Source organism: Hyaena hyaena, unplaced genomic scaffold (genome assembly GCF_003009895.1).
Source record: "Hyaena hyaena isolate Hyena2069 unplaced genomic scaffold, ASM300989v1 scaffold_162, whole genome shotgun sequence".
In the NCBI taxonomy this organism is placed as follows: Eukaryota; Metazoa; Chordata; class Mammalia; order Carnivora; family Hyaenidae; genus Hyaena; species Hyaena hyaena.
The window spans coordinates 1,344,725-1,358,926 of record NW_024080795.1 but is presented as its reverse complement, the minus strand read 5'-3'; the positions used below and the strand labels follow the sequence as shown (position 1 = coordinate 1,358,926).

Sequence of the window (14,202 nt, the reverse complement as noted above, 5' to 3'; positions counted from 1 at the left end):
CTTCAGTCTCTGGACCTCCAGTATTCCAGAATTTGCCTCCCGAGGAGACCTTTCAGAAGTTAAAAACAAAACAAAACAAAAAAGAAAAAACAGGACAGGACATGAAACTAGAACACACGGAGGACTCTTCCCCCAGGTGAGGCAAACCTGGGGTGTCATGGTGGCTGCCGCCAAAGGCACCCCAGGTTTGGGGTGGCTGCCTGAAGTGCTCATGTCAGGCCACGGATAGCCGGCCCTGGCTGCCGCCGACGGTCCCCGGGGCCCACTGACCAACACAAGCCTATGGCTGCCCTATGAGGACCTTCAGCCTTGCAAGAGGGCTGCCTCAGTGGGTAGAGTGCTGGACTCTTGATCTTGGGGTCATGGGTTCAAGCCCCATGTTGAGTGTAGAGATTAGTAAAAAAGGAGGGGGAAGATCCTAATGAGGAAGCTGGGCAGAGTGGGGGAAAATGCACCAAAATGCATCAGTGGTTGTAACCATCTTTAGACTGGGGATAATGAAGCTCTCCCCTTTTCCTTATTCTCCAACTCTTTCAGGAAGGCAGCTGTATTAACTTTTCTAAAACTTGCTTTGCTAAAAGAAAGCTTGTCAGAGGCCATGATCTATGTGGCAAGGTGACTGGAGGCTTGACGGGGCTGGCCGTTTACTTTGGTATTTGTACTGTCCAATAGGCTGACCACTGGCCACATTCAGCTGTTTAAATGTAAGTTAATTGAAATTAAGAGCAACTTAACATTCAACTTGTCCATTGCACGAGCCACATTTCAAGTGCTTAACAGCCGTGTGGGTTAGTGGCTACCATATTGGACAGCACAAATAGAGAATATTTCCAGCATCTCAGAAAGTTCTACTGGGCAGTGCTGCTTTGGAGCGTCTATGGAGATGAGTTTGAAAGTCAAAGTAATATCAATGTCTGCTAACAACACACTGGCCTTCCTATAGAGACCAAACCTCTTTAAAGCATCTACTTAAGGGGCACCTGGCTGGCTCAGTCGGTGAAGTATGCGACTTGATCTTGGGATTGTGAGTTTGAGCCCCACATTGGGTGTAGAAAGTACTTAAAAATAAAATACTGAAAAAAAAAATAACGCAGCTACTTGGAACCCTTTGCTCATGGGAATGGATTGTTCCACTTTATTTTCCTGTATTTATTCAAAGAGGTGAACTCAACCTCTTCGGGCAATACTTTGTTAGTTGCTACTGTTACTGTATGATTGAAAGCAATACAATTGTAATTCCTGAGAGCATGCTCTTACTGCTTTTTTTTTTTTTAATATTTTTATTTATTTCTAGGAGAGAGAGAGAGACAGCGTGAGCAGGGGAGGGTCAGAGAGAGAGGGAGACACAGACTCCGAAACAGGCTCCAGGCTCTGAGCTGGCAGNCTATCCCATTAAATATATCATTAACTTACTTGGCTGAGCTCTTATAGCATATTGGGGTACTTGGCAGTGTAACTATGACAAACAGTATTTATTAAAATGTTAATAAATAAAAAATTGACATAGTTCAGAGTCATTATGAGTTTTTATTTAGTATGCTGTTCTTTTTTTTTTAATATTTTTATTTATTTCTAGGAGAGAGAGCGAGAGACAGCGTGAGCAGGGGAGGGTCAGAGAGAGAGGGAGACACAGACTCCGAAACAGGCTCCAGGCTCTGAGCTGGCAGTCAGCACAGAGCCCGACGCGGGGCTCGAACCCACGAACCGCGAGATCATGACCCAAGCTAAAGTCGGACGCTTAACCGACTAAGCCACCCAGGCGCCCCTCTTACTGCTTTTAAGATAGTAGCTGGCCTTGGCACATTCTTCTGGATCCCAGCTTTTGCCCTCATTCTAGAAGGCAATCAGGGGGCGCCTGGGTGGCCAGGCACCAGGGACTCAGAAATGAGCAAAACCCAGTCCTTGACCTCAAGGAGATCACGCTTGAGCAGGGGACACAGACATCTAAGCAGGGTATTTCCACGCAGCATGCTAGGTGCTACCTACAGACGCGTCCTGGGTGCCGTGGGAACAGAGGAGAGGGAACGTTGCACGGAGGAGTTCACCAGGCCAGAAGGGATGTGAGGTGGGTTTTCAAGGGAGAGGCATGGAGCCATCAAACATCTGGCCTTGGGGGGTGGGAGCGAAGACTGAAAACCTGAGGTTCCAGCACAGGGCGGAGGTGGGCACGAGCAGGGGGGCACCTGGGTGACGGGGTTGGCGGTGGCAGGCCACCGAGGACCCTATGTGGAGTTTAGACTTGATCCTGCTGACAGTGGGAATGTCCTGGAAGGCAGACTGGCAAGAACGGACTAGAGGGGATTAAGTCCGGACAGAAAAAGTCAGTGGAGTGTCAGTCAGGCCCTGCTTCTACTCCCTGGACACTTCCTGGAATCATTCACTCAAGGTCACTCAGCGTCCAACCCAGTTCTGTCTGTATCTACACTACATTCCATCATCTCTGAGGACATGCCGCAGGTAATAGCCTAGGAATTAGCCAGTAGACTAATTTCATTGATTTAACTTGTTTATACAAAAGGACACAAGGTGCAAGGCACAGAAATAGAAAGAAGAATAAGGCATGGCCACTGCCCTCAACTCTCCTGCTTTTTATTTTGATTTTTTTAATGTTTTATTTATTTTTGAGAGAGAGACAGTGTGAGCAGGGGAGGGTCAGAGAGAGAGGGAGACACAGAATCTGAAGCAGGCTCCAGGCTCTGAGCTGGCTGTCAGCACGGAGCCCGACGTGGGGCTTGAACCTACGAACCGTGAGATCATGACCTGAGCCGAAGTCGGACTCTTAACCGACTGAGCCACCCAGGCGCCCCAACTCTCCTGCTTTTTAAATAACCTCGATATATATCAGAGGGTTTGACTGTAATTTAAACAGCAGTGAATGTAACAGTACTCTAAGACATCCAAACATGTTGAGAATTATAACGACTTCTAATAATAGCTTTGGTAATACAAACACCTTTAGCAGGAAATGATAGGAGTTTAGGTAGAAATTTGTTCCACTGGGACTAAATGCTGGTGTTTAGATCCTCTGATTGGCCCAGAGAAGTGAGCACATAACCAGAAATATAAGTTGGCCAGTCCCTTCTATGGCCTTGCCCATATGCCTTCTCTGCCCACCAGTTCGTTTTTCTGAAAAGTAGGACAGACCTAACAGCACTTCTGTATCTGACAAGGCTATACTAGAAAGTTTACTATCAGGTCCCATTAACTATTTTCATATACGCTCATACATGTAGAACATTTCCCTTTTATGTTCCTTTTATCTTTAAAAAAAAAAAAAATCCCCCTTACTCTATTTCTCAGGAGGATTTGGTTCTCTTTTCCCCTATGATTTCCAGAACATTTCAAAACTCCTCAAATGAAAATATGCGAGTCATGACTTGTGGGTAGCAAGTTAGGACGTGTGGGACAGTTAGGGGGAGGGCAAACTCTGAGATCTGCCAGCAATTGTTTTCTCTGGATTCGAACGAACGAAAAGATCATGTTATTTACACAGCATAAGGTTCCAGATTTTCAGGAATGAAATCTGAGCCCAGCATGTCAACATATTGGTCTGGTCTGTCTTGGAATCTACAGTAGATGGATTTCTTTGTGCTGGGAAACATTAGGAAGGTCAATATTCTTTTCTGATTTTTTTCTTTTAAGAAAAGAGTTCATTCTCACACTCTAAAGTGGCGGTATTAGATATCATCCAGATAATACACTCAATGGTCGCGCCGACTTCGGTTTCAAACATAAAGCCCCAGGGCAAACAGCTTTTATGTATTCAGTTACATGTTCTTTACTTTACAGATAATGTTTTTCCACAAATACTCCCAGCCAGGGAGGAAATACAGAAGTGAACAATCCAATGAAATAAAAATAATAGTGATGTAAATAACAATGAGCCCCAAATTGCAAAGAACCGAGAGAGACATCAACCTGGGCTTCCCAGTCAACCACGAGTCGCCCCCGGAAAGGGGAGCCTGAGAGAAGCAGGTGGGGCAGAGGCCTCCCGACAAAGGTGGACGATGGCCCTGGGGGTGGTGGAGAAAGAGCGAGGCCAGGGATCACAGGACGGGACCAGACTTCAAGTCCTGGCCTCTTCCCGATGAGCTAGCTCGGCAACAAGGTATAATCACTTACCCCCTCCAAGGCCTTCAGTTTTCTCATCTTCAAAAGAAAGGGGTTGGCCTGAACCTCGAGGAAAGGGCCCTGGAGCCCCACAGCTGGAGGCCTGCCCCCTGGCTCTACCACTGGCCGTTTGGAGCCCAGGACAGTCAGTCTGTCTCTGAGCCTCAGTTCCCTCCCCTGTAAAATCCAGGCCCATCATACTTTCCCGACTGAACTACGCTGAGGATTAAAGGGATAGGGTGTTTAAAGTATCTGCCTCATAGTAGGCAGCACTCTGCAAACTCGAGTTCCTCTCTGGCTTCCTCTCGAAGTCCCTTTCAGCGCTGAACCACTCAGGCCCCAATCCAGTTCCTTTGTCTCCGAAATCCAGTCCGTGGTTCAGCAATAGCCCTAATTCCCAGTCGCTACGGGGAGCGCACACACCTGAATTGCTTCTTTCAGTTTTCCAAATTGCCACTAAAACTTGCTTCCCGCGAAGCATTTGCCCCAATTCAGCATCTCTTAAAGCGCTTAGCCACACTTTGTGCCTCCTCGGCTCTGCTTCAGCTTCTCTTCCCCCAGGCGGTGGCGGAGCGCAGCTGAGGGCGACCGGGGGACAGCCGCGGGACAGAGCTCGGCCACCCGTTTCCGCCCCTCCAGGTGTTTCGTGGCAGGCCCAAGATTCAGCAAGTGTTTCCCACGAAGGAAGGGCGCAGACCCGGCCCATCTTCCGGACGCTGGCCTTGGGATTAGCAGATCCCAAAATAGGGTCCCTTAGGGGGTTGGTCTGTTGGTGGTTTGACTGACGTGGCCTGGGTAGAGGGCTGCTGCGGGGTGGTCCTTCTTTGGGAAGGGAACTCCTTGTTCGGAATTCCTTAATTCCAGGGAGGCTTCAGATACATATTTATAAAAGTAACATATATAATTTACATATATTTATAACAGTAATATAACCACATTAGAGAACCTTTGAAAAGCAGAGCAAAAGAAAAACCCCTCCCCCTTTATAATTACAACTCCCAAACGCAGAGGCTGGTAGTATTTTGCTGTGTGTTAGTTCGGCTGTGTTCTTTGAGTCCTTTCCCAAAGCTTTCATTTAGTTAGTTCTATATTTTACACACACACACACACACACACACACACACACATGATTTTTGTACCTTGCTTTTCACACTGAACTTTTCTACGTAGATACTTCATAGTCCTTATTTTAGTAGCTGCTGACTACACGAATGCATTTTACAAGTTTCTCCTTGTTGGCCTTTGGGTGGGCTCCAATGCTCTTGTGTTGTAACCAACATTGCCTCAAATATATACTAGTATAATGCCTTTTCATCCAAATTTCTTATTATTTCCTTAAGGTCAGCCCCTAGAAATTAAAATGTACGGGTAATGAGTATGAACACGCTCGTGGTGCCATCGGTCTTGCTCATATGCTCTCCAGGGGGCTGAACCAACACACGCTCTCACCTCTATAAAATGGTGGTTGTGTTTTTTCTCCGGGGGCAACTGACTGTGCTGTGATTTACAGTGAGAAGAGCACCTTTATCCCCCTTGAGTTTGATTACTAGTTTTGTCTGTTTTTTAAGCAAGCCCTTTGAAGTGAGTGGGATTTGAATGAAGCAAGGCGGCTTAGTGAGTAGAACCTGGGAAGTTGTCCCAGTGGTGATGCTGGGGAGACATGGCGAGTGGAAGAAATGGGTGAAAGTGCTTCGTGGGGAGGAAGGGACGGGCCAGTGGTGGGGGGGGTGAGTTTGGGAGGGAAAAGTGGTGAGGTCAGCCCCCTCGATGTAGCCCAAGTTGCAAGTGTGAGGAAGATGGATTTAGAAGCAGCAGTTCGGACCAGTGGAAAGCAAAAGTGCCTTGGCTCCAGACATGAAATCAGCATCAAAGATTTGGTGAAGGGATGAAAGATAAGTGAATTTTGGATTACAGAAATGACAGAGTCTATCAGATACAACAGGGAAGGAATCCTGCACTTATTGAGAGGCTCTCTCTATGAATCTTCACCATAACCCAAGGAGAGAAGCAACATCATTATCCTCATTTTACAGATGTAGAAACTGAGGGTCTGAGTTCAGCATTGCAGCCGAGGCTGCGCATTCCCAGATTCTTTTGGGAGTGGGGGCTGAGGGCTTCCACAATCCCAGACTGAATCTGAATAGATTGTCCCTGAAGGCTGCTGAGCAAGGCCTAGCAAGGTTTCCGATTCCTAAATCCTCAGCTGTTTTTGGGGTTTTTTTTTTGTTTGTTTGTTTTGTTTTGTTTTTTATTTCTGAGAGAGAGAGAGAGAGAGACAGTGTGAGCAGGGGAGGTTCAGAGAGAGAGAGAGGGAGACACAGAATCCGAAGCAGCTTCCAGGCTCTGAGCTAGCTTTCAGCACAGAGACCGACATGGGGCTCAAACCCACGAACCGTGAGATCATGACCTGAGCGGAAGTCGTGAGCGGAAGTCGGACGCTTAATGGACTGAGCCACCCAGGTGCCCCGATCCTCAGCTGTTTGAAGGCCCAGTGTCCCAGAACATTACCACAGCCTCATTGAGGATGTCATCTCCTCATAGGCCCAGCCTAGTGAATGTGAGATGGCAAGGATCTCTGTTTACCCAAACATGCTTTATTCTCCCCTAGATCAATGAAAGAATGTGATTCCTGCTCAATTTCAAGTACCTCCTCTTTCTCTCCCAATTAAAGCAGAAACTGTGTGGGCATAGCAGGTTTGTGGAATACAAAGCCAGAGTTAAGTTTTCTTTCTTTTCTTTTTAGAAATTGTATTTTCTTCTTCTTCTCCTTTGTAGTAGTAGTAGTAGTAGTAGTAGTAGTAGTAGTAGTATCTTTAGCAGGCTCTATACCCAACGTGGGCCTTGAACTCAGAATCCAGAGATCAAGAATTGCACGCTCTACCAACTGGGCCAGCCAGGTGCCCCCAGAGTTAAGTTTTCAAAGGCACTTGTCTCCTAGCCCCTTATTTCAACTCCTCGTTATTTCACTAAAAAATGTCGTTGGGTTTGGAACGTGGATTGTGTTTGGTCACATCCAATACCAATGTGTTCTTATTCCACCACTTCCTGTTCAGCACAGTCTTCGGAAGTGTGGTTACGCAGCACACATCATCAGGAGATCTGAGTGACAGAGGTGAGCTGTGAAACCAAGGGACCATCTTAGTTTGGCTGGTTTCAAGGCCTGGGTTTCCATAGCACTCACTGCTCAGCAAGGAAGGAAACCCAGCTGGCCCATTGTCTTCTGAGACCAACAAATTTTTGTGTAAAATATCAGTAATGCCAGGTAATTATTTTGATCTTCATCTTCATATTCTTTCCTTCTCTCTTTTAAAAGATTTTTAAATTTTTTTTAATGTTTATTTTTGAGAGAAAGAGACAGAACACACGTGGGGGAGGGGCAGGGAGAGAGGAAGACACGGAATCCAAATCAGGCTCCTGACCAGAATCCAAATCAGGCCGATAGCTCGGAGCCTGACATGGGGCTTGAACCCGTGAATCCCGAGATCATGACCTGAGCTGAAGTCGGATGCTTAACCGACTGAGCCACCCAGGCGCCCCAAAGATTTAATTTTTTCAAGTCATCTCTATACCCAACGTGGGGCGCAAATCCACAACCCGAGATCGAGAGTCTCACGCTCCACTGACTGAGCCAGCCAGGCACCCCTGTCTCTCTCCTTCTCTTATATTTATATAATATGAATAGAGAAAGAGAGAGAGAGAGAAATAATGGAAGGATGTATTCCAAACCATTAGCATCAACATAATACGTTGCTAGATGGTGGTCTTAGAACAAATTTTCGATTTTTTTTTTTTTTTTGAGGAACAAGAGCCAACTTTTTAATTTGTTCTTTCTTGCATTTGCAGCACTCCTCGATGACATCCTTGGCCTGAGACTCTCTGCCACAGTCCTTAACCACGACACAGCTACAGCCAGCCACTTTGTGGGGTCTTCCCTCTGTGTCAGTCTTACAGAGGCCTAACCTCTACCCTAGTTTCTTGTCATCAACCTTAACGAGGTGGATTTGGTGTTCGGCACAAAGGGTAGCCACCAACTTGACATACGCAGGCTCCGGACGGTTGAACGCAAGCATACGAAGGTGGGCTTGGCGATTGTCGAAGGCTCTAGGCCAAGGTGGATGAGGGTGGGCTTCAGCACCTCTTGTAAAGCAGCATTACATCCATTACAGCTCCAGCAGCAACACCTTCCTCTGCGGGCAAAGCAGTGGGCCTGAATCTTGAATGCACCCCTGCTGCGACCGCGGCTAGATTTTTGTTATACAGTCCTGTGTTTTCCAAAAATTTCCATAACAAGGATGATTTGCTGTGATATTTGGAAAAACATTAAGAGAGCAGTAAGTTGTGGCTTTTCAGATTTTCCACGTGTTTGATTTTATCAATAAAAAGAGTAATAATAAACATAAATTGGGGCGCCTGGGTGGCTCAGTCAGGCATCTGACCTCTGCTCAGGCCATGATCTCACGGTTCGTGGGTTTGAGCCCCACATCAGGCTCAGTGCTGACGGCTCGTTAGTGCTTTGGATTTTGTGTCTCCCCCTCTCTCTGCCCCTCCCTTGCTCATGCTCTATCTCTCTTTCTCAAAAATAAGATAAACATTAACAAATTTTAAAAAATAATAAACATAAATTTATGGACTACTGTGTCTTAAATTTTGAGCAGAAATTTATTTAAAGAACTTGCTATATTAACCTTAAGGTATAAACTTTTTATTTTCATGATTTTTTTCTAATCTTTTATAGTTGTCTACCATTTTGATACCAAAAATATGAGAAACTTTTATATTCATCATCTAATTTAGTGCACACAAGAATGTGAATATGCCATATCACGGCCATCTTCAACATGTATTCTGAATTCAGACTGTTGCATTGAATACCTGTTATTAACCAGGTACATTTTTTAAAGTAATCTCTACACCCAGTGTGGGGCTCGAATTTACCACCCTATATCGAGTCACATGCTCTACTGACTGAGCCAGCCAGGTGCCCCTACTAGGTACATTTCTGATATTTACTCATTTCATCTTCCAACAATCCTGGGAGGTAGATTTTCACAACTATTAGTAACACAGATGGGGATACTGAGGCTCCCAAAGACCGTGTACCATGGCTAAGGCCATGCAGGAAGTTAGTGGAAATTCTGGGCCTGGAAGGCAAGTCTGCCTATTTCAAAGCCTGTGCTCATTAATTATATACTATTTTTCCGCCATAATATATACACTCATACAATGTGATTCCTGGCCTTTTTAAAAAAATATTTATTTTTAAGACAGAGAGAGACAGAGTGTGAGTGGGGGAGGGGCAGAGAGAGAGGGAGACACGGAATCCAAAGCAGGCTCCAGGCTCTGAGCTGTCAGCACAGAGCCTGATGTGGGGCTCAAACCCACGAACCGTGAGATCATGACCCGAGTCGAAGCTGGATGCTTAACCGACTGAGCCACCCTGGTGCCCTGATTCCTGGCCTTTTAAACCTTACAGTCTAGCTGAGAAGATACGATAAATACAAATACCAATGTTAGTTAGTCCCCTGGTTATGGACACTCATCACACAAGTTCCTTGTGTATTGCAGCTGGAAATTCCACCTCTTTATTTTTTTTTTAACGTTTATTTATTTTTGAGACAGAGTTCGAGCTGGGGAGGGGCAGAGAGAGACGGAGACATAGAATCTGAAACAGGCGGGGCGCCTGGGTGGCTTAGTCAGTTAAGCTTCCGACTTTCGCTTAGGTCATGATCTCGCGGTTCGTGGGTTCGAGCCCTGCGTCGGGCTCTGTGCTGACTGCCAGCTCAGAGCCTGGAGCCTGTTTCAGTCTGTGTCTCCCTCTCTCTCTGACCCTCCCCTGCTCACGCTGTCTCTCTCTCTCTCTCTCCTAGAAATAAATAAAAAACATTTTAAAAAAATTAAAAAAAAAAAAAAAAAGAATCTGAAACAGGTTCCAGGCTCTGAGCTGTCAGCACAGAGCCCGATGCGGGGCTCAAACCCACGGACCGCGAGATCATGACCTGAGCCGAAGTCGGTCGTTAACCGACTGAGCCACCCAGGTGCCCCTGGGAATTCCACCTCTTGAGTGTTTTGGGAGGCTGGACTGGGCTGGGCTGCGATGCTGTTGCCTTATTTTTTTTTTTTTTTTTTTTTAATAGAGACAGTGTGAACAGGGAAGGGTCAGAGAGAGAGGGAGACACAGAATTCGAAACAGGCTCCAGGTGCTGAGCTAGCTGTCAGCACAGAGCCTGATGTGGGGCTCGAACCCACAGACTCTGAGATCATGACCTGAGCTGAAGTCAGACGCTTAACCGACTGAACTACCCAGGTGCCCCAGATGCTGTTGCCTTCTATTCACCCCAGCCTTGTCTCTGAGGTGTTTTTTTATTTTGTTTCGTTTTGTTTTGATTTTGTTTGTTTTGACCGCGGCAGGAACCACCATTGCTGTCCCAGATCACCAGGTTGCAAATCTAGGTTTTATTCCAGTCTGCCTTTAACAAGTAAGGCAGGGCCTTCCCAACTCTAATGCACATACCAATCACCTGGGGATTTTATTAAAATGCAGATTCTGAAAGAGTAGGTGTGGGGGGTGGGGGCAGGGACTGGGATTGTGTATTTCTTTTCTTTTAGCAAGACTTTAAAAAAATTTTTTTATAGAATTATTTATTGTTTTATTTTTAAAAATTTTCTTAATGTTTATTTATTTTTGAGAGAGAGAGTGCGAGCAAGGGAGGGAGAGCAGAGAGAGAGAGACAGAGGGAGACACAGAATCCGATACAGGCTCCAGGCTCTGCGCTATCAGCACAGAGCCCAATGCAGGGCTCAAACTCATGAACCACAAGCTCATGACCTGCGCTGAAGTTGGACACCTAACCAACTGACCCACCCCGGCGCCCCACCAATTTATTTATTTATTTATTTATTTATTTTTAAAATTTATTTCTAGGAGAGAGAGAGAGAGAGACAGCGTGAACAGGGGAGGGTCAGAGAGAGAGAGGGAGACACAGACTCTGAAACAGGCTCCAGGCTCTGAGCAGGCAGTCAGCACAGAGCCCGACGCAGGGCTCGAACCCACGAACCGCGAGATCATGACCCAAGCGAAAGTCGGACACTTAACCGAATAAGCCACCCAGGCGCCCCTATTTATTTTTTAAAATAAGCTCTAGGCCCACTTTGGAGCTTAAAGTCTAGACCCCGTGATATAGAGTCACTTGCTCTACAAACTGAACCAGCCAGATGCCCCTGGGACTCTGCAGTTCTCATAAGCTCCCAGGTGATGCTGATAATGCTAGTGGAGGGTTGGACACTAAGAAGTTAAAGGAACTAACCCAGACCCAGACCTCAATGCCATCTGCGAGCCCCAGGCAGAGTGCTGAGCTGCTCTTCATCTCCCCGCGGGCCAGAGGAAGAGCCCCCCCCCGCCCGCCATGACCTGCGGAGGGACGCATTTCCCTTCTCCGAGCCTCGTCCCGGTGAAAGGGCAAGTCCAGCTCTGAGCTGGGGGCCGACAAGGCAGCCCTGGGCCAGGGAGGAGGCCCGGCTCGCTTCGGCCTCCATGTGGGCCGGGCCTGCTCTTTCCAGTCCCTCCGCAGCCTGCTGCCGCCACCACCGGGCCACCAACCGGGGCACGGAGGCCCACTGGTCCCCGTCGGACCTGGGGAAGCACTTCCTGCCTGTCAGGCTGGCTCCGCTCTATGCAGCCAGAACAGAGGGGGACCGTCTATATTGCTTCTCCTTACGCATAATGGAGCATAATTATAATACTTGGAATGTGCGTGAGGCCTGCTTTCCACAAGCTCTTTTTGCTGGTCTGACAATCATCCATAACATTGTTTCTATGGGAAATGGTTTCCAGTTCCCAGGCTGCCTGATTGCGTGCTGGGAGCTGGCTGCATAGACCGGAGGAGGAGCAGTGAAGTAAGGTCGCATTCAGTGAGCGCCACAGGGCTGGTTAGAGAGTGTGTTTCAGGAGTGCCGAGGAGGGAGGGAGGCCCCTGGCCTGACCATTGCGAGACTTCCTGGGGCAGGGGAGCGTGAGCTGTACCTCTCGGCAGGAATAGGGTTTTGGTAGGCGGGGTAGAGGGGTGCAAAACGCCGAGCGGGAACGGGGTGCTCGCCCCGCAGGCTGGGAGAAATGGATTACGGCATTCTGACTGGAGTCAAGGGCTGTCAGGCCAGATGGGATGGGAGGAAACATGGCCTACGGAGCGCGCGCATGAGAGGAGGGGGGGTCAGGGAGGAGAAGAGGTACAATTTTATCATGACTGCTATGGGCCGGGCGCGTTACCTACATTGATTCGTCATAGGACCCCTCATTGCTTAGAGGAGGAAATAGCTCCACAGAGGGTAAGTGAGGCTCTTAAGCCCCCCTGAGGTGGTAAGTGCTAGAATCAGAATTTGAATCCGGGCGTGTGCGGGTGTTTCCATGACATTGGCACACCTCACTCCTGCACATGTCCCTGAATCATATATCGGGCTTCACAACACCCGTGGAAGTCCGGGTTTCTGAAAATGCTCCAAAGGCCGCCTGGCCCAGATCCTTGCGAGGTCAGAGGCCGTGGCGACTGTCTTAGTTTCTTAGGGCTACCACAAGACGTGGCCACGAAGTGGAAGGCTCAAGAGCATGTTAATGCATCCTCTCCGTTCTGGAAGCCAGGAGTCTGAGATCAAGGTGGCAGCAGGCTATCTTCCTCTGAAGCCTCTAGGGGAGTATCCTTGGGAGTCAGCCAGGCTTCTCCAGAGAAACAGAAGGCGGGCCACGCTGCAGTCTGCAGGGTGGGCTGGCAGGATGGAGGCCCAGGAGACCCAGTGTTCCGGTTCGAGGCTGGAGGCCGCAAGACCAGGGGGAGCTAAGGTCTCAGACCGAGTGGGAAGTCAATCTGCTGAAGACTTGTCTTGGGCTGCGGGCAGGCTGGACTCACCCTTTTGCTCTATTCTGGCCTTCACCTGGTTGGATGAAGCCTGCCTGCCTGCCGGAGGGCAATCTGCTTTACTCAAAGCCCTCTGATTCAATGTCAATGTCGTCTAAAACACCTCTACAGAAACACCCAGAATAATAATGTTTGACCAAACATCTGGGTATCCTGTGGTCCAGCCAGGCTGACACTTAGAATTAATCATCGTGTATTCCTTGCCACTTCCAGCTCCTGGTGGCTTTAGGGATGCCTCATCTTGGGGCTGCAGGATTCCAGTCTCTGGGTCCATCTTCTCACGACTTCCTTCCTACGTGTCCTGTCCCGAATCTTCCTCTGCCCTTTCTCTTGTAAGGCCACGTGCTGTTGGATTTAGGGCCCATCCTGAATCTAGGATGATCTCATTTCAAGATCCTTAGGTAACTTTAACTGCATCTGCAAAGACCCTTTTTCCCAAACATGTCATAATCATAAAGACTCCAGACTGTTAGTTGGCCACCATTTGCTGGGCTTTGTGCTAACAGTGCAGAGCCTGCTTGGGCGTCTCTGTCTCTCTCTCTCTGCCCGTCTCCTGCTCTCGCTCTCTCCCTCTTTCTCTCTCTCTCTCAAAATAAATAAAGAAACATTAAAAAAAGAAAATTATTTTTCTAATTGTTTTCAAATACTATTTTATCATAATTTTTACTTCGAAGTCAATAAAACTTAACAAACACACTTAATTGGAGCTCTCTATATAAGTCACACTTGTAGATATATCTGGAAGTTTTCAGGTACCCAGTAGTACATGTGGATCCTCTGTGGACAAGTAGAAAAGCAAAGTATTTAGTTAAAAATGGCCCTGAAGCAAGAAGTCACATCCAAGTACAGACCAGTCATCATGAGGCAAAGACCTCCTTGGGGCAGACGTGACATGATCCATTTCAGACCAGCTCTGACACACCTTCAGCCACACTGGCTGAAGCCTCCACATACTTATAGCGAAGGAGAGGGAGACTAACCGTACGTCTAATGGTAGGAAATGGTTACGGCTTTCCTGATATTGCGGGAGTCCGGTCTTTTCTGTAAATTCCTATAAATTCCATTGATATCTTTTATAAGCACTTAAGCCTCTTTCAGTGTTTTATATCTAGGCATTTGACTAAATAAATACTTTTCTGATCACTGAGTTTATATTTGGGTGCTATTGCTTATATTCTTCATTCTT

General features: G+C 47.4%; 1 pseudogene; it reads right to left on the bottom strand.

The window, feature by feature from the left end:
• Nucleotides 1–14,202, bottom strand: part of LOC120236830 — a 92,181-nt pseudogene that overhangs the window by 19,878 nt on the left and 58,101 nt on the right.